General features: G+C 43.8%; 1 pseudogene; it reads right to left on the bottom strand.

Moving 5' to 3' along the window:
* Nucleotides 1-6,568: 6,568 nt before the first annotated feature.
* LOC147912054 (ubiquitin carboxyl-terminal hydrolase isozyme L5 pseudogene) lies at nt 6,569-7,563 on the bottom strand (annotated as a pseudogene).
* Between the last annotated feature and the right edge of the window lie 16,724 nt (nt 7,564-24,287).

The following is a 24,287-nucleotide window of genomic DNA, read 5'->3' as shown; positions in this document are numbered from 1 at the left end:
AATGAAAACACACTCCTCCACCCCGCCAAAGCTTCCTGTTTTGGTTAACACATTTTAATTTCCTTCTTCGGGATTTCCGCTGTGGCTTCTCCACCTGCACATCTGGACTGAGCGCCACACACACGCTGTCCAGTAACCAGAGCCCCCGGGGTTCCCGCAGAGCCTGGAGCTGTTGCCTGTCTTGCTCACATATCACCCGTCTCAGCCAGTTACTACCAGGAGCTGGATAGCCCTGCAGACCTGGGCTATCATTTCTCCGGGCCTCTGGTTCTCAACCCTGGGTGCTCACTAGTCATCAGGGGAATTTTCGAAAAGTCTGGGACCAGCCCAGCCCAGCCCAGCCCAGAGACTGGGCTTTGGGGGTCTGTCGTGGGCCTGGCATTGGATTGGTTTAGCTCCCCTCATCAGGACTCTCGCTCTGTAACATGACACCTTTCTCCAGCACCCCGGAGAGGGACGCCCTGTGTCTGTGGTTGATCAGCATTTAAGCGATTGTTTGTTATGCTGCTCCATTTTGCTACAGGACTATTCACCTTGTCTTTGTTGCCCACGGTAACACCATGAAAAGCTTACTTCTCTTGCAAAATAGATGTAATGGTGCCACAATAAGAGCAGTTCCTGCGTATTGAGGGTCTCCCATTGGCAGGCCCTGGCTCCCTTCAATCAAGTGGAAATAGTCTAGTCAGGGCTGGCTTCCCCTTTCCCGGCACACAGGAACTCGGTGAGATGGAGGCCCAATTGCAGTAATGATTTTAGTCAAGCTTTTATAGCATTATGTCTTCTTCCTATCTCTCCATGGCTCTTTACAATCTTTTTTCATGGAAACGGTACTATTACTGCATTACATTCACTAAAAGTGGACTACACATCCCCTTTGGAAGTGGGTGGAGAATAAACTGCAGATAAAGAAATACCTTTAATTATTCCCCAAAAGACATAAATAACATAGCAATGCTTATATATGGTTGGGGTTTTTTTAGGGCAAAATAGGGGAAGTATACTTGGTGTGGTTGATAGTTTCCAAACACAGCCACCATCGATTCTCTCCCTCTACACACGTGCTACTCCCCCAGCAAGATGGAGAATCGATACCCCTCCACTGTCTGAGTCCGGGCTGATTCCGTGACTGTCCTGACCAAGACAGTCCTGTAGAAACGTGTTCTGGGACTTCTGGGTCCAGGCCCCAAGTGGACTGGTGGCTTCCGCTTCCTTCCTCTTGGACCCCAGCCTCCACGTTACAAGAACCTCAGGTCACAGGGAGAGACATATGGAAGAGAACCAGGCACTCTAGTGACAGCCCCAGCTGGTCCCAGCCAGCAGGCAGCGCCCACTGCCAGCAACGTGAGGGATGAGTCTTCTTGGAGACTCCAGCCCAGGTGAGCCCCAGATGACTGTAGCTCCTGCCAGCATCATATGGAACAGAAAACCTGCCCAGCTGAGTCCAGTCAACCCAAAGAATCATGAAAGACAATAAAATGACTGCCATTTTAAGCCACTACATTAAGCAGCAATAGATTAAAAACAACAACAAAGAAAACACTTGGTGCTGTGGCTCATTCCAGTTATGGCAATTATATTAATTGGGGTTCTCCAGAGAAACAGAACCAAAAGGATGTGTGTATATAGGCATACATGTAGATAAATAGACAGATAGTCTGAAATCTGCAAGGGAGACTGGAAATTCAGGTAGAAATCAATGTTGCAATCTTAAGTCCAAAGGCTAAAAACTCAGGCAGAATTTCTATGCTGCCGTCCGGAGGCAGAATTCCTTCTTCCTCCCAGAGGACGTCTTTTCTCTTAAGGCCCTAAACTGATTTGATGAGGCCCACCCACATTATGGAGGGTAATCTGCTCTGCCTTACTCAAAGTCTACTGATTTAAATATTAATCACACCTTAAAAATACCTTTAAAGCAACATCTAGACTGGTTTTGACCAAACAACCGAGTACCATGGCTAGCCAAGTTGACACATAAAATTTGCCATCACGGCAAGGAAACCTCCATGAGATGCCCTGGCATTCAGGCCTGCACACAAGACCATTGCTCCTCTGCTATTGCTAGAAACAATGAATGTGGGACACCCAGGGCCAGCCACAGGCCAAATGCTGTGGGAGAACCTGGCTTCAGTCCCTCAAATGGGGAAAAGATGGAGAACTCACCTCCTTCAGATAAGCCCCTTGGTCCTCCGAGTCAATGACATAATAAACCACAGTCAGAGCAATCTCCAGTTCCCTCTCTGAGTGAGTTCAGCCCTCAAAAGAGAGGAGAGATTTTCACTCACTTCAACACCCAGAGACCTTGGAAAGCCTGGATTCTAAACTCACCCCTCAAAGATGAGGAGCCTGAAGATCAGGCGGGAATTGTGTGGACCATTTGTAATAAAATGACGCTTTGTACCAAATGGCCATTTTCACAATTCCCAATTGCTAGGAATAGTATGTTTCTAGAAGAGGATGCCCAATTTAGTTTTAGATGGAATTTAGTTTTAAGGACATATAAACAAAAAATTTTGCTTTTTTTTAAGGACATCTGTACAGGGTTTGTAAAAATAGACAACTGATTAACTGCCTTCTCCTCTGGACTGGCGCTCTACTGGTTCACCACCCTCTCGACAGACTGGTCTTTTTAAAACACAAATCTAATCGTGTGATTCCCTTGCTTAAAATCCTTTCCTGGCTCCCTGTTGCTCATGGCAGTTTTCCAAAATGCAGTGTATAACATACCAGATGGCTTTAGGTGGCTAAGGGTGAACGTTTTTTATTTTAATAGTTATATTTCTATTTTTATGGTTTTCTTCTATTTAGGACAAGTAAGACAGTTTGCCATTTTTGGTAGTAGAATAAAATTTATTTCTTAGTTGGTTTGAAGAAAAATATTAGGTTAATAGCCATCCAGGTCGTGGAAAATGGCAGTGGTCGTGCAGGTGGACTCACACTGAATTAGGGGTGGCATGACCGAGGGGGGTCTGCCTCCTGCCCTCCTCTCCTCTCCTCTCTACTGGAGGCCTCGGCTTTACCTCCTACAACAGCAAAGAGCCAACTGTTCCCAAGACTCTACCTACTGTTCACATGGCCAGTCCCACCGCCTGAAAGGCTCTGCCCCAATCCCATCACGTCCAACTGGAAAACTCCTCTTTATCTTTCAAAACCCAGCTCAAGAGTCACCACTTTCATGAGGCTTTCTTCAAATCCCTCCCATGAGCCCTAGCGGAACTGATCCCACCCCTGTGAGCCTCATTCCAGGAATAATGACCTTGTGGGAGATGTCCTCAGAAGTTTGGGTACACATAGCCCGAGAAGAAGACTCCTACATACTGGGCTGGCAACTGAAGCTGACACCAAGGGCAAGCCTACAAGACGGGGCTGCTTATCTTCTGCCATAAGCCCCCAGGCGTCTGGGCCTTGTCTGAAGGGGCTCCCTCTCAGTGTTTCCCAAACAGGGAAAATACTACCTCTCTTTTCCCCAACTCCCCCTCCTCACCCCTAACTTCTCTTCCCAGGAGAGTGAAGACAAGCAGAGCCTGTGTGTGGTGTGTGTCCCCTCCTCTCCCAGCCAGGGTCCCCTTCCCCACTGCGTGTACTTCCCTCGCAGCAGGGGAATCCTTTCTGCTCCTGCCTGAAAGGGAACCTCTACCCTCGCCTTTAAAAAGAGCTCAGATCAATTTCACTGTTTTCACGGAGAGAAATCCACCTATTGTGGTTACCAGCAAGTGTGGGGGGTGGAGAGGGGAAGGAGTTTAGACCAGGACTGTGTCTTCTCCATGGCTTCCGTTCCAGTGGAGCAGGGATACCACAAACTGGGGGGCCCTGGGTTTGACCTCTGTATGTCAAAGTGGGACACGGACAGGCTTCCAGGGGTTTCCAGTTCATGCACCCTGATCCCTGTCATATCATATGACAGGTCTCATCCCTCAGTTCTACCACTTAGAGCTACTCTATCTGGGCTCTGGACTCAGGCACGTGGTTGTCTGTCTGTGAAACGAACGCAAGGAATGGACACTGGTAACTTCTCTGCGCGCAGGGCCTCACTTTCTCTCTAGCTCTGCCTTTTCTCCCACTGCAGGGGGCGGGACTGCCAGTCAAGGGAGTGAGCCCATAACCCAACAGGCCAATCAGAAAGCCCCATGCCGAAGCTGCAGTGATTGGTCCTGGGGTGGCCCAATAGCAGTCCTTTTGGGGTAACTGGTATGGCCCCGGGGAGAGAGAGGGTCTCTTATTCTGAAATCAAGAAAGCAAGATGAGGCAAGAAAGTGGTCCAGAGAGTAAAGTCAGCACGGGGGAAAGTAGGGTTGAAGAGAGAAAGGGAGGCAGGGGAGGAGGGGGAGGTTTGAACCCACGGACGCAGCCCTCTAGTGTGAATGGCTTCTGGCACTAGGAGTAAGGGTCCTGACTTACACTGAGGGTTAAAGGCACTAGCGCATGAGAAGGAAAGTTCTTGATTAGAGACCTGGCTCAGAGTAGCCTAGTATGAAAGAATTGTCCCACTGCCGCTGCCCCCCAGTTCTGTCCAGAAAGATCAGTGGGGGGAGGTGGTCCTGGCTCAATGCACAGAGTCTCAAAGCAGGGCCACCTCTCCCCTGCGAGGTCACCCTGGTGTTATCTCATTACAGTCAGCCATGGAGAGTCTATCAATGCCTTCTGAGACCTGCGGAGGCTGGCCAAGGAGGCGACCACACCATGAAAGGAAGGGGCAGACTTCCAGCACTTTCCACAGAGAACCTGTCATCACTAGCAGGCCACCAAGCTGGGGCTGCGCTGCTGAGTCAAGTGGAGAGAGGCCTTCTTCCCTGTCACTGAAGAAAAGACCAGCCAGATATTGGTTCTAAGCCAGCTCTGGGCCTGGACCAGTTATCCAAGCTGCCAGAGCCTCAGCTCCCCGCCCCCAGAAAAGCTCCCTTCAGGCACATGGTGGAAAATGGAAAAAGCATAGCTCCCTGTGCCCCACCTTTGTTTCATTCTGCATTTTCTAAAATTGGCATATAAATTACAGACAGTAAAATGCACAAATCTTACTGATGTATTCTGCCCCTCAACAACCACTAAAAGATCAAGATCCAGAGCATTTCCATCACCCCAGGGGTTCCTTCCTGTCCCTTCCAGTCAACATCCCCCCAGAGGTAACTACTATCTGACTTCTCTCATCATAGAATTGGTTTCGCCTGTTCTTAAACTTCATAAAAACAGAACCATTCAGTAGATAGTTTTTCTGTGTCCAGTTTCTTTCACTCAACAGAGTGTTTTTGGGATTCATCCAAGTTTGCATGGATCGGTAGTTTGTTCTTTTTCGTTGCTGAGTAGTTTTCCATTGTATGGCTATACCACAATTTGGATTGTGTCTTGATAGACAGTTAATAGACATATGGGTTGTGTCTGGTTTTTATCTCTCCCAAATAAAGCTTATGAACATTTTGGTGGACATTTACACTCACTTGTCTTTGATAAACACCTAGGAGTGGAATTGCTTGGTCATTCGGGAGGTGAATGTTTAATTTTACTAGAAAATGCCAAACACTCTTCCAATGTCACTGAACCATTTTGCATTCCTACCAGCAGTGAGAATTCCACTTGTTCTATATACTTACGTACATGTGGTATTGTCTGTCTCTTTAACTTTAACCATTTGAGTGGGTGTGTAGTGATATCTCATTTGTGGTTTTAATTTACATTTCCCTGATGAATAATGGGTTGAGAACATTTTCATGTGCTTATTGGCCATTTAGATATCCTCCTTTGTGAAGTGTCTGGTCAGCTAAGTCTTTTGCCCGTTAGAATTTTTTTTGCCAAGATAAATTGGCGTGTTTATTACTTTTCTCATGGCAGCAATATGAAAATTGCTTGGAGTTATACTTTTTCCCTTCCACCTTATCAGCATTAAAACCATAATTTTTCAAATAACTACAAAAAAATAACAAACAGAATTCAGTGTTAGAAAAATTTTCAAAGCAATTAGGTATCAAAAATAAAGGCACAAATTTCTTCTATTATGATGAGAAGAAACAAGAGATAGTGTAAGCAAGATCTGACATTAAAAAAATTTTTAAGCATATAACCGGGCAAAAGATCAAAAGCTAATTAAAACAATTTTCAGATAGAGAGTACCATTCGTGCATTTTTTAGATCCATTTCAGTAGCTATATTTCGAGCAAAACCAACAGGAATTCAGAGATACAAAGTCAGATGATGAAATTTGAGCAAGCAACTATTAACCTCGCTTTTACTTAATATCTATTTCATGCATATGTTGCAGGTGGGGAAATTAGGGGTCCACAAGGTGGTCTACAGATGGGCGCCATCAGCAAGTGGGCGTTGGGCCCCCAAGTTCCCTCCTCATCGGGCTTCCTGGCTTTCTTTGCAGTTTTCCTTTTGCCATTTTTGCCAGTGCTCTGCTGAAACATCTTATAAGCCCACAAGGAAAGGCAGATCATTAGGTTTTTCCTGACATTTTCAATCTTACATCATGTTAACTTTGGCTTTTCTGCAATAGCATCTGGTTTGGGGCAACCTCTGACTGAATAGCACTGAACGTGTTCCTGTCCCTGGTTCCTCCTCTGCAGGTTATCTCGGTCATTCATACATCATTTTCCAAGTCAGACACCATCAGGGTAACCATTAGGTTAAATCTAATTTTGTCTTCGCTATACTTTTATACTCTTTTTTCTGAGGACCTCACTAGCTCTCCAGTTCTCTTGATTGCATGTCCCTAAATCAATTAGTCTTTCCATCAATCCACCTGATTCACACAGCCTTCCACCAACAGGAGCACATCTCACAAAGTGAAAAGCATCTTCCCTATTGGCTGAGGTCAGCCTCAACATCAGGCATTTGCCCTCTGGGAAAACGGCTGTGAGCTTGTCAAATCCCTGCTGTGCTGCTCATAGTGGCATCCAAACTTTGTGTAAAATCTTCAATCTCTGATTATATTTCTCTAGGTGGGTACAATTCAATAGCATGCTTGTTGTGTGCGATGGTTAATTTTGTGTCAACTTGGCTGGGCCACAGTACTTAGATATTTGGTCAAACATTATTCTGGATGTTTCTGTGAGGGTGCTTTTAGATAATAGATAATATTTACATTTAAATATATTTAAATATTTACATTTACATTTAAATTGGTGGACTTGGAATACAACAGATTGCCCTCCATAATGTGGGTGGGCCTTATACAATCAGTTGAAGGCCTGAATAGAACAAAAGACTAATCTCCCTAGAGCAAGAAGGAATTCTGCCTGTGGGCAGACTACCTTCAGACTTGAACTGCAGCATCATCCTGTAGATTTTGAACTTGCCAGCCTCCATAATCATGTGAACCAATTCCTTAAAATAAATCTCTTCAAACACGTGTTATTGGCTCTGTGTCTCTGGAGAATCCTGACTAATACACTTAGCAAAGAATGTCAGGGAAAGTCTAAAGTCCTGAACCACAGAGCCTGCTGGTTCTTCTCCTGGCTGCCACTTGAAAAGAAAAACAAATCTATGAACTGGCTTTAATTTTTCAAAATTCTCCAGCCCCAAACTCCATATCTCCTTGGGAGCAACATGGCTGAGGGAACATCCTTTCTCCATCACTCAGGGGTGCTCTTCTCAGGCAGAAGGTCCCTTCTCAAAGCTGGAACAGCTCCTGCTTCAACTTGTATGGTTTCCCAAAAGCTGCCCCCTTTTGAAAATTTGTTTTAAGAGGGAATTGGTTTAGGGGCATGCAATCAAGACAACTGGTGATTAACGTGGAGGAATTCTTTCTATATTCCAGATCTGAGTCCTCAGTCAGATATATGTATAGTGAAGATTTTCTCCCAGTCTGTAATTGGACTTTTCTCTTTCTTAATGATGCCTTTTAATAAACAGAAGTTTCAATTTTGATGAAGTCACATTTACTTTTTAATTTTATGGTTACTGGTTTTTGTGTGTCCTAAGAAATCTTTGCCCACCCCAACATCATAAAGACATTTTCCCATGTTTTCTTCTAGCATTATAGTTTTACTTTTCTCACTTAGGTTTATGACCCATCTCAAGTCAATTTTAGTGTGTGGTGTGAGGTAGGGGTCAAGATTATTATTATTATTTTTCTATATGGATATCCACTTGCTCTAGAAACATTTATTGAAAAGAATTTTCTTTCCTCCATTGAATTATTTTGGCACCTTTGTCAAAAATCAATTGACTGTGAGTGTAGCCACTTTTATCTAAGAGTCTTCGGGTGGGTGACAGTGGGCATTTGGCCTGGAGCTGCACTTCCTGGACAAGAGGGCATCAGGCTTGTCCTAAGTCCATCTGTATTTCAGGTGAACAGTCCTCTTAGTGCAAACATGCTTGGTCATTGGCCTTTTCCCACTCACCTCTGTGAATGACTATTTGGAAGTTTTATGTTATAGTCAAGGCCTGGTTTTGTCATTGACTATCTGAGGCATATCTTGATCTCTCTCTGCCTCAGTTTCCTTGTTGATAAAATGTGAATAACTGATGTACAGGGTTGTTGCAGGATCAATGGGGTAACAATGTAATGAAAACACTGGTTATTGCCTCTTTCTTCCTCTCCACTGTGAACTCCTTGAGAGCAGAGACCATGTCTTATTAATCTCTGTATCCCAGTGCCTGAGAGAATATCTGGCATATGGTAGGTGCTTATTAAATGTATAAAGACTGAACAATATTCTTTTAGATAGTTTAGATAGAACAATTTACATGGCAGCCTGCCATGGTTTATTGGTGCCAAATTCAGTGGACATGTTTGTCTTCCTCTTATTTGACACAATTGACTACTCCTTCTTCCTAATGCCCTTTATTCTCTGTGCTTCCAGATCACCAGACACTCTTTGCTTTCCTCCTATTGCACTGACTGCTCTTGTGGTATTCTTGGCCACATCTGTTGCCTCTTCTCTAAGGGCTGCCCCATCTGGGGTTCATTTCCCACTCCTCTTTTCTTCTCTATGCACACTGCCTCTCTTGGTGACCTCATCCACTCTCGTGGCTTTAATTACTATCTATACGCTTATGACTCCTGAATTTCCATATCCATCCAGAGTCCATACTCGGACACCGTGGTTGACTCTACTTCAATCTTAACAGGTATTTCAAATTCAAATTTATCCCAAACAAAGCACAAGATTTTGCAAAGTCTGATTTTACCTCACTCTTTCTTGTCTTGGCTTTTCAAATTTCTCAAGACAAAATCTTACAAGTCAGCCTTGGTTCTCTTTATCCTCACTCCCCACATCCAGTTCTTCATCAAGTCTAGCTTAATTCTACCTCTAAAACAATATCTGGATGTATCCATTTCTTTCATTCTTACCAGCACCACTCAAGTCCAAGTCACCACCCTCTCTCACCTGGGCTACTGCAATGGACTCTGGGCTGGTCTCTAAGCTTCCTTTCTTGAAGGATCTGACCATATCACTCCCCTGTGCAAAACTCTGTCTTAAACTAAAGTCCAAACACCTTGCCCTAGCCTAAAGATTCTATGTGAAGGGTCCCTGCCTTCCTCCTTGACTTTGTGGACAAATGGGTTTATCTATAGGGAAATCTGGTGGATAAAAACACTGCGTTCCTGACATCTAGGAGGCCCAGCCTTCTGTATAGTTAGGTAACATCTCAGAAGATTCCAGAGGCATCCAGTTGAGCCTGGGTTTGTCAGCTCCTCCAGAAAATATCAGTGGAAATTGCATATATCTTGCAACTGAACATCTAAAGTATTAATTACCTAGAAAATACTGATGAGCAAAATCTACCAGTGGCTATAAAGGTGATTATAAAGCAGTAGTGACCCATAGAAGTGAGGAATAGTGACTTGGCCATAGGGAAATGGGACCCAGAGGTTGTGCTGAGTGGTGGTGACCAGGTAGTTGTGGTGAGTGGTAGTGACCTGGCAGTCATGGCGAGTGGTGGTGACCCAGAGGTCATGGTGATTGGTGGTGACCCGGTAGTCACGGTGAGTGCTGGTGACTGGCAGTCATGGTGAGTGGTGAAGTCCCATCAGTTGCGGAGAGGCAGCATGCTGAGTTGAGGAGAGCATGTGGGTCCTCTGGCCAGATTGGCCTGGGTTCAAATCCTTGCCTTGCCCCGTCCTACTGAGACCTGGAGCATGTGAGCTGCTGAGGCTCTCTGAGCTTCATCTGTAATATGGGGTGATACTGACCTCAGAAGTTTGCTGGAATAGTTCTCTGACATAGCACCCTTCTCAGCACAGGGACAGAATGCAGTCAGTGCTCTCTTCTCCTTCTACAGATGCAAAGTCCAGTGGTTCCCTGCAGATGTTACAAAACAGGGGTGCAGTACAGAGCTGATGGGTTTTAGAAATTGGGGCCCATGGGTGCTCTGTCCTTCCTCCTCACCTCACCATAGTGTGGTTAATTCTAGAAAAGGCTGTGCAGAGGCACAAGATTTTCTGGCAAGAAGTAGACTGCTGCTTTAGATGGCTGTGCCCAGGTGGGGCCACATTAGTGACAAGATCTGGCACATTTGGGGTGTCAAGAACAGCCCTTAAATCTGGGCCCCTTCACAGCAGTTGGGTTGGAAGTTCTGCTCGGGGAAGCAGAAAAGGGAAGGAGAGACTGAGCATAACGTTGGAATCATTCTCTAGTGAGAACATGATCTCCCACAGAGTGAAAAAAGAAAAATCTTAAAAGCTAGGAAATTACAAGAACAGAAAAGAAGTATATCTTATAGATTATTTTAAAGTGATCAAAATGAAGACCATGGGATTTATTTTTAAAACAAACAAGCTAGGGAACAGTAATTGGCTTTGACATTGATGTAGCTGTAGGGAACTCTAGTTTGTGGTCAGCCCTAGGTACTTTCCGCGCCCATGAACCACCGCACGGACTTAACTCTAGCAGAGCTCAATTTCAGATTCTCTAAACCAAAAAGAAAAGCCCCAAGTTGGGTTAACTGGCAGCCACATGCTATAGACAACCCAGATCTGACAAACAAAAAAAGTGTGTGGAAACAGCTATGTTCTGGTGGTTTCTAACATAATTATTCTCTCTTTCTCACAGGGACTTGCATAATGTTTCAGAGGTGTTGTCAGGCAGACTCCAGTTAAATGTGTAGATTTTATGTGCACCTGTTTGCAGGCCAGATAGAGAATGGTCATATGAGGGTAAAGTCTTACTATCTTCCAGTGCCTTATTTATTTTTTTGGAGAAGATTTATTGCAGTATAATTGACATACAAAAAACTGCACGTTTAAAGTGTATACGTTTTCACATATGTATATATCCATGAAACCATCACAACAATCAATATAGTGAACATATCCATCACCCCCAAAAAGTTTCCTCATGTACCTTTGTAATCTCTCTCCCAGGCCTCCCTTCCCTTTCCTCCTCCATCCCTACTTGTTTGTTTCATGTCACCATAGATTTTCATTTTCTATAGTTTCTATAAGTGAGATATACAGTATGTCGAGTTTTTTGGATCTGACTTCTTTCACTCGACATAATTATTTTTGAGATTTATCCATGTTGTGTTTATCAATAAATCATTTCTTTCTTTTTTTGCTGAGTAGTAGTCCATTGTATGGATGTACTGCCATTTGTTTTTCCATTCATCTTCAGATGGACATTTGGGTTGTTGCCTTTTTGTGGCTATCACAAATAAAGCCACTATGAACATTTGTTTACAAGTCTTTGTATGGACATCTGCTTCCTTTCTCTTAGTATGGAATGGCTGGGACACATGAGAGGTGCATGTTTAAATTTTTGAGAAACTTTAAACTGTTTTTCCAAAGTGGTTGTGTCATTTTACATTTCCACCAGCAGTATATGAGAGTTCCAGCTCCTCCACATCCTCACCAATACTTGGTATGGTCATTCTTTTTAATCTTAGCCATTCAAAAATACATGTATTAGTATCACACTGTGGTTTTAATTTGCATTTCCCTGATGACCAATGATGTTGAGCATGTTTTCATGTGCTTACTGCCATCCATATAACTTCCTCGTGGGAATGTCTGCTCAAATCTTTTGTCTGTTTTATTTTTAATTGGGCTGTCTATTTTGTTATTATTGGATTTTGAGAGTTCATTGTATAGTCTAGATAGAAGTGTATTATCAGATACCTGGTTTGCAAAATTTTCTCCCAATCCGTGATTTGTCTTTTCATTCTCTTAATAGTGTCTTTCAAAGAGAAGAAGTTTTTCATTTTGATAAGTCCAATTTATCAATTTATTTTTTATGGATTGTGTGTTTGGTGTCATATCTAAAAACTCTTTGCCTAATCCAACACCACAAAGATTTTTTTCCTGCGTTTTCCTCTAAAGGTTTATAGTTTTAGATTTTACACTGAGATCTTTAATCCATCTTGAATTTTTTTAATATGTTGCAAGTTATGGACCCAACTTCAGGTTTTTTTTGCATTGTTCCAGAGTTATTTTTTGAAAAGACTGTCCATTTTTCCATTGAATTGCTTTTGCTCCTTTGTCAAAAAGCAGTTGTCCAAATGTGTGTGTGTAAGTGCATATTTCAGGTATGTGTTACATAAAAATATAATGGTATTTTATATTTTCCTGAGTCCTGCAACATTGCTAAATTCACTTTTCAGTATTTTACTTGTAGATTGCTGACAGTTTTGCACATACATGATTGTGCTGACTGTGAATCTTTCTAGCCTATGCCATTTATTTCTTTTTCTTGTCTTATTGTCCTGGCTAGCACTTCTAGTACTATGTCAAATAGGAGTGGTGAGAGCAGACAGTCCTGCTATCATGAACAATCATGATCTTAGAGTGAGAAAATTCTTTCACCATGAAATATGATATTAGCTATAGGTTTTTCACAGCTTCCCTTAAATAGAATGAGAAATATTCTTCTATCCCTAGTTTTCTAAGAGTTTTTAATCAGGAATGAGTGTGGGCTTTTATCAAATGTTTTTCTGTATCTGTTGAGATGATCAGATTTTTTTTTGTAGCTAATATAGTGACTTACATTGATTGGGTTTTACATATCAAACCAATCTTGTATTCCTGGGATAAATCTAATTTGGTCACGATATTTTATCCTTTTTATATATTGTTGGATTGAATTTGCCAAATTTTCTTTAGAAATGCTGCATTTTAGCTCGTAAAGGTAATTGATCCATAGTTTTCTTTGCCTGGCTTTGCAATCAGGGCAATTCCTGGGCTCATTAAAATGAGTTGGACGCATTCCCATCTCTTAAGTTTTCTCAAAGGGTTTGTGAGGATTGTTATTCCTTCTTCCCTAATGTTTGGCAGACTTCACTAGTGAAGCCATCTTGGCCTGGAGTTTTCTTTATGGGCACATTTTAACTACGAATTCAATTTATTCCATAGATAGAGGTCTATTCAAGTTATTTATTTCTTTTTGAGTGAGCTGTGGTAGTTTGTGTCTTCAAAGGAATTTGTCCATTTCATCTAAGTTTTCTAATTTCTAGGCATAAAGTTGTTTGTCATATTTCCTTATTATCATTTTACTATTTGTAGACTCTGAGTGGTGTCATCTCTATCATTCCTGAGGGGGAGGAGAAAAGGAGCTTTTTTGAAATAAGCCAGAGCATTCTGTTCTTCACAAGGTCACCCTCAAGAGAAACTATTTTACCAGAGCCTAAACTATTAGAGTTTCATCAGAGCCTAACCAACCTGGGGGAAGGGATCTACCCAACTCCAAGCCACTCTAGCCATCCTGTCCCACCTAACAGGGAAGAGGGTCTGAGAAGCACTTGTGAAGTTCACAGTTCAGAGGCACAGGCTTGCTAGAAAACTGAGACCTAATAATAGGACTGTAGCATGCTTCCCCTCCCCCTATATCTTACCACCACTTTACTAAAGGCCTATTTACCTCAACTCCTTTTATCCAATACATCATGTCTGGCTATCAAGAAAACATTACAAGGCATACTGAAAGGCAAAAAAAAATCACAGTATGAAGAGACTGAGCAAGCATCAGAATCAGCCTCAGATATGGCAAGGATAGTTTTGCTAGATATCGAATTCAGAGTTGACATTCCTTTTCCATCAGTACTTGTAAAATGCCGTACTGCTTCTTTCTGGCTTCCATGGTTTCAGATCAGAAATGGCTATCGTTTGAACGGTTTTAGAAGTAATATGTTGTTTCTCTCTAGCCTCTTTCAAGACTTTTTAATTTGTCTTTCATTTTAAGAAATTTAATTATAATTTGTTTTAGCGTGGGTTTCTTTGGGTTTGTCCTGTTTGGAATTTGTTCCACTTTTTTAATCTGTAAGTTTATGCCTTTTGCTAAATGTGAGAAACTTTTAGCCTTTATTTATTTGAATATTTTTTCAGCTCCACGCTTTTTCTCCTCTCCTCTGGGACCCTCATGATGCCAATGTTATCATCCCACAGATCTCTCAGCCTCTATTCATCTTTTTTCAGTCTATTTTCTTTCTATTATGAAGATCAGGCAGTTTCTAATTATCTGTCTTCAACTTCACCGATTTATGCTTTGTTGTCTCCAAACTACTACTGAGCCCAACCTCTGAGTTTTTATTTCAGTTATTGTATTTTTCAGTGTTATAATTTCCAACCATTTTTTAATATATTCCTTTGCTTAGATCTTCTATTTTTTGTTTTGTTTCAAGAATGTTTTAGATGGCTCATGAGATACATTTTATGATTGCTACTCTAAAACACTCAACAGAATATTCCAACATCTGAGTCATCTTGGTACTGGCACTTGTTGATTGTCTCTTCTCATGAAAGTCATGATTGTCCTGGTTCTTTGTAGGATAAGCGATTTTTTATTACCTCCTGGACATTTTGGCTACTATGCTGTGTGACTCTGGATCCTAGTTAACCTTCTCTTTTAGCGGGCAGTCACTGTGTTGAGGAGTAGTGCCTAGGTTCTGGTAGGGGTGGATGTTCAATTCCCCCTCGGCCCAGATGGCACCTTCCTAGTGAAAACGGAGCATCAACTCTCATCCTCTTGTTGCCACGAGTGGAGTGTAAGCTCAGCCCCCTTCAGGCCCTCACACTGCCTCGTTCTAGCTCATTGCTGCCAGGCAGGGATGGGAGCTCAGCTTCTCTCCGGGCCCTCCCTACTGACACCAGGGATAGGAAAGCAGAGTGCCAACTGGCCCCAACCCACACTGCCTGAGTCAGTCTTACTGATGCCAGGTGAGGGGTGGGGGCTCGGCTTCTCCTGAACCCTGACAGTGCAACTCCAGTGGGGGAATTGGAGTGCTGCTGCTTCTGCCACACAGGGAACGAACTGTAAGCTCCCCACTCAGCCTTGCAGAACCCTTTGAGCAGGAGCAGAGGGCAAGGTTGGAGAGGGCACAGGCATTCCACCGGTGTTTCGCTGGAGTAGGGCAAATATAATCAAACAAGAGTTTCTGTTGTTATGTCACCTTTTACCAGTTCTTTGGTTAGGGGAAGCAGGCTTTCCTTGGAGCCTTTTGGGTCTATGCCTGTTGACAGTCTTGTGTTAGAGGTACCCCATCCAGGATGCGTAGGAAACAAAACCAACAAACAAAAATTTTAAAAAACCAAACAGGGAACCCACTGCTGTGGGTCCTGTGGTCCTTAGGCAGTCCACTTGATTCTTTACCCCTGTCACAGTCTTCCTATGCTTGCTGTGTTATGTTATGTCCAGGGATTTTCAGTCATAAGAGGATAGGACCTGGGAGGAATGGGGCTACTCCATCTTGGCTGGAACTGGATGTCCTCAATGATCTTTTAAAGACATTAAATAATAAGGTAAAGTTCCTATGTGTTTACTCACATGCTTACCACTTCTGATACTCTCTTCCTTTGTGCAGATCCATATTTCCACCTGATGCCACTTTCCCTCTTAAAGGACTTCTTTTAATGGTTCTTTTTTTGCTGAGGAAGATTTGCTCTGAGCTAACATCTGTTGCCAATCTTCCTCATTTTTTGCTTGAGAGAGATTAGCCCTGAGCTAACATCTGTGCCAATCTTCCTCTATTTTATATGTGGGATGCCGCCATAGCATGGCTTGATGAATGGTGTAGGTCCGCGCCCGGGATCCAAACCCATGAACCTCAGGCCGCTGAAGTGGAGGGCACCAAACTTAACCACTATGCCACGGGGCCAGCCCCCCTGTAACGTTTCTTATGGTGTGACTCTGCTGCTGAAGAATTCTTCCAGCTTTTGTATGTCTGCAAAAGTCTTATTTCATCTGCATTTTTTTGAAAGATATTTTTGGATATTAAAATCTAGGTTGACAGTTTTTTCCTTTGAGAATAATATAGGTGATACGCTTATATGACATTATTATGGGAATAATGTGGAGATAAAATTATGCCACAGAATTTTATAAACAATCACAGATATATAAAACAAGAAAAGTTTATACCTAGAAGGAAACAAAATTTTAACTATTTTTCCCTTTGTGCGGTGGGACTGTTAATTATCCATTTTCTTTCTATTTTTCTATGTCTTTTTTTCCCCTCGACATTTTCTCTACCATGTACAGCTCTTATAATGGAAATAGTTTTATTATATTAAAAAACAATAAACAGAAGTTCCAGGACTCCATTAACTGTGGTGAAAAGTCAGAACAGTGGTTGCCTCAGGGGAAGTGAGGTGGAGATTGCAAAGGGGCACAAGGGCACTTTTTTGAGTGATGGGAATGTTTTCTATCTTGATGGGGAGTGGGTTACACAGGCGTATCTATTTCCAAAATTTTAATGTTAAGGTTTGTGTGTTTCATGGTATATAAATTTTACCTCAAAACCAAAAAGAACTATCCATAAATTAATTTGATGGAGGTGGGGGTGGAAGGTAGATGAAGGTGAAGATAAACCAGAATGACAGAAAGTGGATGATTGTGAAAGCTGGTGCAGGTGCTTGGTGGTCACTGGGCTCTTCTGCTGCCTTCGTATACGTTTGAAGTTTTCACAATACAAAGTGAGAACAAATGCACAGCCCCTCTGATCTAGAGAGGATGCTGACTGCGTTCTTCATTTCCAGGAAAAACAAACACCAGGAGGAAACGAGAATAAATTGTCATAAGAGAGAGTGGATCTCACTGAACTAGGAAGATAGTTTATCGCAGGGAAAACTTCCCATGCAAAGAGCATCTTAGTGCCTGATCATCTTTGACATTCCATCTTTTTGGTTTCCATGGCAAAAATAATATAAACTCAGTGTAAAATCACATAATAGAGGAAAGCAAAATTTAGAAAACAAGTTTCCTCTATATTCACAGATCTAGAGATCACTGCTCCCAATGGTTTAGTAAGCCATTCAGATTTGTGTGTGTGTGCATGTGGTATGCACGTGTGTGTATGTACACGAGGTGTGTGTACGTGTGGTGTGTGTGCATGTCGTGTCTGTGTATATGTGCATGTGGTGTGTGTGTGCGTGTGGTGCATGGTGTGTGCACGCATGTGGTGTGTGCGTGCGTGTGGTGCGTGGTGTGTGTGTGTGTTGACAGAATCGGCATTATAGAATACCTATTATTCTGCTGTTTCCTCTTTTTCACTTGCGCGTTCAATTTGGACATCTTTATAAAACAGAATAAACAGCTGTTCAGAAACAGAAGGTAAAACCAGATGAAAAGGAGGGTTTTCGTCCTTGGATTGCAAGATTATGCCAATTTTATCCATATTTTAAGATCTGGCATAATCTTAAAAACGGATTTTTACCTAAATATGTGATTTTACATAAATATTGTGCTTTTCATCTAAGGACAAAACAAAACAAAACAACCTGAGAGCTGTGAAAACAACCCCAGGAGCGAGATCCCGAAGTTGGCGGTGCGGTCGCCGGCCCCCCGCGCCGCTGGTGTGCAGCTGGCAGCTGGGCTGTGTCTGAGGGCCTGCTTAGCGGAATGACTCAGCAAAGCGCTGGCCTGGGGAGCACAGACGAGGCTGACCAAGATTAATTGCTGTCAGGAGGAACATTCTTTTCAGCTGGCTAATCGCTCTTGTAAGATAATGAAAGTGTTTTAGGTTCCTCTTTGTCCGTATGCAAATAAACTGGTGAGTTCAAGTCACTCCCAGTGCAAACAAGAGTGTAGAACACACACCATGAAGATGAAATGGTTTCCCCCTAACTTTGCATATTTTCCGGTCTACACTTAACTCTAAAAGATATTTGCCTTCATCTGATTTACATTCAGATTCTTTAGTATCCTACCAGGCTTAGCTCTAAGGAGCTCTAAGTGTCTCCATCCATGCTTTCTGGTTGATTGATAAATCATTTAAGAAAATGTTTTGATGTTTCTAAGAGCTAGCTGTAGTTACACATGGCGAGTTCTGATTGGACAGTGTCAGATCCAGTTGAGACCATGCTACTGCACCCCAATGCTTTGCATAAAGCCTCATGCATTCACTCATTCACCCATCCGTTTATTCAGCTAACTTTTACTACATGAAGTTCTGATACCAGGCTCTGGGCTATGTGTGTGCCCTATACATCTGGCCTGGTGACTCCTTCAACTCGAGCCTGCCCTCTGAAGACACAATCATAAACACATCTCAAAGCCACGTTCCACCTCCTTCCCACTGGAGGACTAGGATGCCTTCTCCAGTTTCCCCAAACCCAGGCACTGTGTCTGTCACTGCCCATGAGAGCCTCAAAGCCCACCCTCATCCCTTCTCCTTGGCCTCCTTCCTTGCCAGTTCCTTGGAGCCTCTTCAGAGTTGATGTCATCACTTTCTCAGGTTCTCCCTGGCGTCTTTATGGGCCCAGGCCAGATGTGTTCAGAGACTGCTCATTTCATAGCCAGAAGGCTTCCCAAAGAGGCCTTATGTGAGGTCCCCAACCTTTCCCCAATTAAGATCAGCTTGTCGCTTCCCCAGACTTTGTAGGATCCCAAGAAAATGCTGGGCAGCAAAGGCCTGTCCTTGCTTCTGTGCCAGCCTGCACCCTGCCCTGTCCAAACCAAAGCAAAATCCTGTCCCAGGGAAGTCAGACCACCCTGCCCTTCCTGTAAGGCTCCTTCCTGCCCCCCTGGGGAGGCTTCTCAGTTGTCTTTTTTATCTCCACTTGGCAACCCTCAGGTCTCTAAAAATATATTTTTATTGTGATACCACATTCTCCTAAATTTGAAAAAGAAAAAATAACCCCCATCCCTCCCAGACCCAGACACAACCACAGTTCTCCTTTTGGTGGATTTACTCAGGTCACTCTTTCCTATGAAGGTTGTTTCACTCACTTGTCATCCTTATCTACACACTGTGTTGTGTCCTGTTGTTGTCACAAGCACTCCGCTATGTTGCTACATTGTTCTCACACCCACCATTTCAATACATAACACAATATTAAAACATTTGTCAGGAGCTATAATTTGAGCCCTTGATATGTCTATCAAAATGACAATTAACACTGATGAAACTTTCCTCCATGTCTTGGATTATTTTGTTTGCAGAGAGGGTCATGAACTCTTGCAATTCTTGACATATAATGATAAATTGCCCTCCATGGGAGATTGTACAGATATATACTGTCAAGAGCAATGTGTGAAGATAGCAGTTTTACCATATCCTTGCCAACATTATGAATTGTCATTAAAATGTTAATTGTTCTTAATATATTAGACCAAACATGGTTCTTCATTGATATTTCAATTTGATTACTAATGTGAACGTTGAATGATTTTCCATAGACTAGTTAAGTTACCACAGCTTTAAGCCAGTTAAGTGCTCTGCTGTCTTTCTCTCTGGTTTCTATACCTTTGAAAGCTATTGTTCATAGAATTTTTGCAAGCTCATCACCTCTAGCCGTTGATAACAGGCATGCCATGCTTCATAGAGCCTTGGCAGGCTCGTCACTTCTAATCACTGATGCCAGGAGCGCCGTGTTTTATAGACCTAGCTTTATTTTTATTTTGAAGTGGCTCCCTTCTCTCTCAAAGAGGACTTGGAAGGGTTCTGTCCTGTCATGGTGAATTAGGTACCTGTCTTCTTTGTCTTGAGAAATTGGCCTATCGTGCTGGACTTGGGCACCAGGTGCAACCTCCTTCTTGGCTGCCCTCTTGGTGACATCTATACCTGGAGTGCCCAATAGGCACTAGCCCAGGAAGCATTTGATCTGCCTGGACTGTGTTTGGTCACAGGTCAGTGGCGTTTAAGGAGTAGCTTAACAGTGAGGCCCTTTGAGGGCTGGTGGCCTCACCAAAGAAGGCTCAAAACTACTTGTCCCCTCCAACTGCCACCACAGCACTATGCATGGCCCTTGGTGCTAAGAGGTAGGCCAAGAGGGGGCCAGGGTCTCTCTAATTCAAGCATGATGGGGCAGAGGGAGTGGTCTTGGAACAAAATGAGCCCCTGCCTTGAGGCAGAGCCAAATGCACTTTGTGTGTGCAATCAACAAATGTTTGTGGCAGCTTTATGCTGTCTAGGCCCCTACTGATGAGCTTCACAGCAGGACAGACCCTGCCAGCAGAGCCACCTTTGCTTGCCAGGGCAGCAGCCTCCTTGATCAGAGTCCTGGGAGACAGAATAATGGAAATTACATCTTCTCCAATTAGCAGGAAAGGCTGCACTCCCCCCGATTGCCCCTCAGAAGTCGCTCGGCCACACTGTGCCTCCCTTGGATTTTTGGGATTCCCTGTAGGGCTCCTTATCTCGCCTTCCCACACATTGTCAAGGTTGGTGGTGGGACATCATGAGCTGAGAAGGCTGAGATTTTCCTGCTTTCTTTATCATACTTTATTGAATGCCTACCACGTGCTAGATTCCAGAGAGATGAAGCTCAGTTAGACTTGGCCTGTCCTCTAGGAAGTCACACATAATGACGTCCGTGATCAGAGTAATGTGGGCTGAGAGATCTGCTAGCTAGGCACAGGACACCCAGCAGGAGTGGGGTCAGACAAGTTTCCCAGAAGACATGGAGCGTAAGCTGAATTTTGGAGCTGGAGAGAGAATTTAAATTACTTTAAATTATAAAAGGCTCTGTGTGCTTGAAATGTTATCTTGAAAGCTCTGAGCCACATGAAAGATTTCAGGCAAGTCAGGGGAGGGAGGGCATGGTTAATTTTGCATTTGGGAAAGATCCTTTTGGCAGCCATCTTGGGTGTAGATTAGAAGATGGGAAGGCTAAGGGCAATGGTCCTACCCCAAGGAAGAAGGGATGAGTGTCTGTGCCAAAGCAGGAGCAGTGGGTGGGGAGGATGGAGTGGATTTCAGAGGCATCAAAGAGACGATGCTGCCCAACTTGGAACTCGTGGTGGTGGGAAAGGGAACTTCCTGGTTTAGGCAATGGACACATATTTGAGAGAAAGAGGTTGAGTTCAGTTTCCTTTGTGTTGAATTCTAGACACCAAGGAGACGTTCAAGTGTTGTCCTGAGTTGCCCAGAGTCAAGGACAATGACCCAAGACTCCAAAGCAGCATATAAGAAGTGGTTAAGTCGACAGGTAGGTGGGACCGCCCCAGGGCCTGCTTATGGCAGAGGTGAGTCCTAAGGCCAGAGCTAAGGTCACTGACCTCTAAGAGGGTAACAGGAGAAAAGGATGGTGCAAAAGAGATTTAGAAGCCCTGACCAGAGTGGTTGGACAGAGAAGAGTTTCTGGAAGGCGGTGTCTACTGTGTCAAATGTTGCAAGGAGGTTAGGTAAGAAAAAGATCAGGAAGTGTCCACTGGTCAGAATAGAGGAGAAACAACGAGTATCAGCATCTGGTCCAGGAAGCCTGGCTGTGAAAAGAAGTCAGGATGAGAGGGCAATATGAAGTCAAGAGAGAGGTTATGTCAAGATGGGCGACTTCAGTGCATGTAGATGCATGGAGGATTTCTTTAAATTGCAATTTACAGAAATACAGCCACCTTTGCCCCTGGTAGTGGAGTGGAGTGGTTTCTCTTGCTTGGCACAGCGACTTCTGAAGCTTGCTTGGCTCTGGAGAGAGAGCCTTCTCCCATCTGTGTGTGGAAGTTAGAACAGGGCAGAATGAGAGGTGTTCTCCAAAAAAACTCCACAGGAAGAGCTGAAGAAGAACCAGAGAGAGGGAGGAAGAGGGAGCAGCAAGAAGGAGGGACTGACAAGAGAGAGGACCCAAGCAGCATGCCTGGAGGACAAAGGACAATGAGAACTGCCAGGGGCAGCCCGGCCAGGGCTGGCCAGAGCACAGTTGACTAGGATCCACTTGAACTTCGCTACTTGGCCAGGCAACCTCAAACCTCAGTAGAAGTCAGTCATTCCCAATCACTTTTTGAGAGTAGCGTTAGGGGGTCTTAATTAGGGACAGGGGGTCTTAGACCAATGTGATGAGAAGAGAAGAAAACAGCCATAAGAATTAGAATGTGAATGATGAGGAGAATTCGGCGGAAGTGGTTGCAAGGTGCCAGGTCGAGGTGCTCCCTGACCACTCAGTCAGTGCTGGTGTGGCGGGCCCCCATTTCTGGCTGCCTGGGAGGAGGGTCCAGCCCATTTCCTTGACTGTACCAGGAAGGAGGCCAGCAGGTTTGGGAGCCCCAGGTACCTGATGCTTGGCCTACAGAAAGAAAGACCCAGGAAAGATGGAGAGGCGGGAGAGAAAGGTCAATGTGCCAAATAACCAATTACCATTTCCCAAAAACCAATTAGCTGAAAACCAATTTGTTGAAAATCAATTTGCTAAAGAACCAGTTTCCCTGATGAGTGATCCCTGGAATTCACCCAAAAGTTGTTTTGGTTAATTACTTTAAAAATTATGGCAATTTGCGTGCTACGGTTGCTACAACTCTGAAGGTTTTCCCCAGGGTTTAGTTTTCTATTTCACTTATGTTCAGCAGTTTTGTTTGATTCATAAGTTGTCAGGTAAGTTTTCACCGGAAATTTTGCTATGGATTTCTCAATCCATCTCTGGTGAATGTCAGTTTTATGTAAGTTTCCATGTTTCAGGAGCAGGGTACTTCTTGAAAGCACAGTATCTTTTTGGTGCCCATTGATGAGTCTTCCCTCAACTGCATTTACTGTCAACTCTCATTTCAAAGCCTTATGCCAAAATTGAACCGTAGCTCCCACTTTGGGATTTTGCCATGGGGGACGTTGTCATGGATATGTGAAAATTAACATGCAGAAGAAACTTTTATTTGGCTGACCCCCAAACCACTTTGAAAAAATAGAGAAGATGCAAATTGGTATAAAATTACACTTGAAGTGCAAAACTATCTTTTCTGCAAACCAAAGATTAAAATTTAAAAAAGGCTCATGCATTACCAAAAACCTTTATCAGTAACTTTTGAGAACTCAGGCTCAGAAATGTAGGCCACATATCCATAAATCCAATACAAAACGGTGGTATAGAAACCAAAAGTAAAACTGCTAAACTAGATAAAAACCAAAGGCTAAAATGTTGAAAAACAACATTAACAGCTTTTGAAACTTCCTACACAACACATATTATTACACATTTTGTAGATAATTAATAGAAATAAGTTATTGGTGTTTTGGCAGTCTGTGGAACCGCTCACTTGGCAAATTGATGCTTAACACATTGGCTTTTGGAATCGGTCACTGTGAGATTTGGCATTTGGCATATTGTCTTTCAGCAAATGGCTCTGTTTCTGAAGAAGAGGGTGCGAGGGAGGCTGAAGGAGAGACTACCTGGTTCTGAAAGGAGAGAGATGTGATCCAAAGATTTAGATTCTGCTGGAAAAAAGGGGAAGGAGGAAAGTAAGGTTATGCACAGAGATGGGCAGGAGAGGAGTTAGTTCCAGAGGCTTAGAGAGCAGGTCCTTTTGATGAGAGGGGTGAGGACTTCAGAGGACAGAGGGCCTGGGATAGGGAGTGCCTGGGGCCACAGAGGAGGCAGCTTGCTGGGTGCTGGGGCGCTGGTCCAGCTGGTCCAGCTGGTCCAGCCGGGACGGGGCCTGTGAAGCCCAGCCACACTCCGGTGTGATTTTCTTCAACAGTGCTCCGCATCCTGGGTGACCAGTGGGGTTGCTCTTGGGGTTTGGGGTTTTTCTGGGCAGGTGCTGTGAGAAGACAGGGAGAAAGAGATTCCAGGACAGTGGAGTGAAGCACCAGAAATGAGAGGTTCCGGGAGACAGGATGGTGATGGTCATGAACACTTCTAGGGCAGAGCATGTGGGGAGAACGTGGTGTGGCCAGGACCGGGGCCTGTGCGGTGCAGGAGGGGTCTGCTGGGGGATAACACAGGAACGAGCTGGGGAAGAGGAGTGTGGCTGAGAAAACTGGGAAGAGAGTTTAAAGTTGCCAGGTGGAGCGGTGCTCGGGGCGCAAGGTTCTCTTGTGGCTTTGGGGGTTACTGGAGCAAGGGTGGGGTGGGGAGGGGGCCTGGCGCTCAGGTTTGGAGCACAGGAGGCCATGGTGTTGATTGAGTCAGCCACACAGACCCTGAAGCGGCCAGGGATAAGAACATGAAAGAATCTTTAGTGCTATTCTCAGGCCCAACCCCACTCGTTCCTACCCGC

The sequence above is a fragment of the Ceratotherium simum genome, chromosome 40, assembly GCF_057802395.1.
Source record: "Ceratotherium simum simum isolate JZ-2026a chromosome 40, ASM5780239v1, whole genome shotgun sequence".
In the NCBI taxonomy this organism is placed as follows: Eukaryota; Metazoa; Chordata; class Mammalia; order Perissodactyla; family Rhinocerotidae; genus Ceratotherium; species Ceratotherium simum.
The sequence above is the reverse complement of the archived record's forward strand: the minus strand, read 5'-3'. Positions and strand labels throughout refer to the sequence as shown.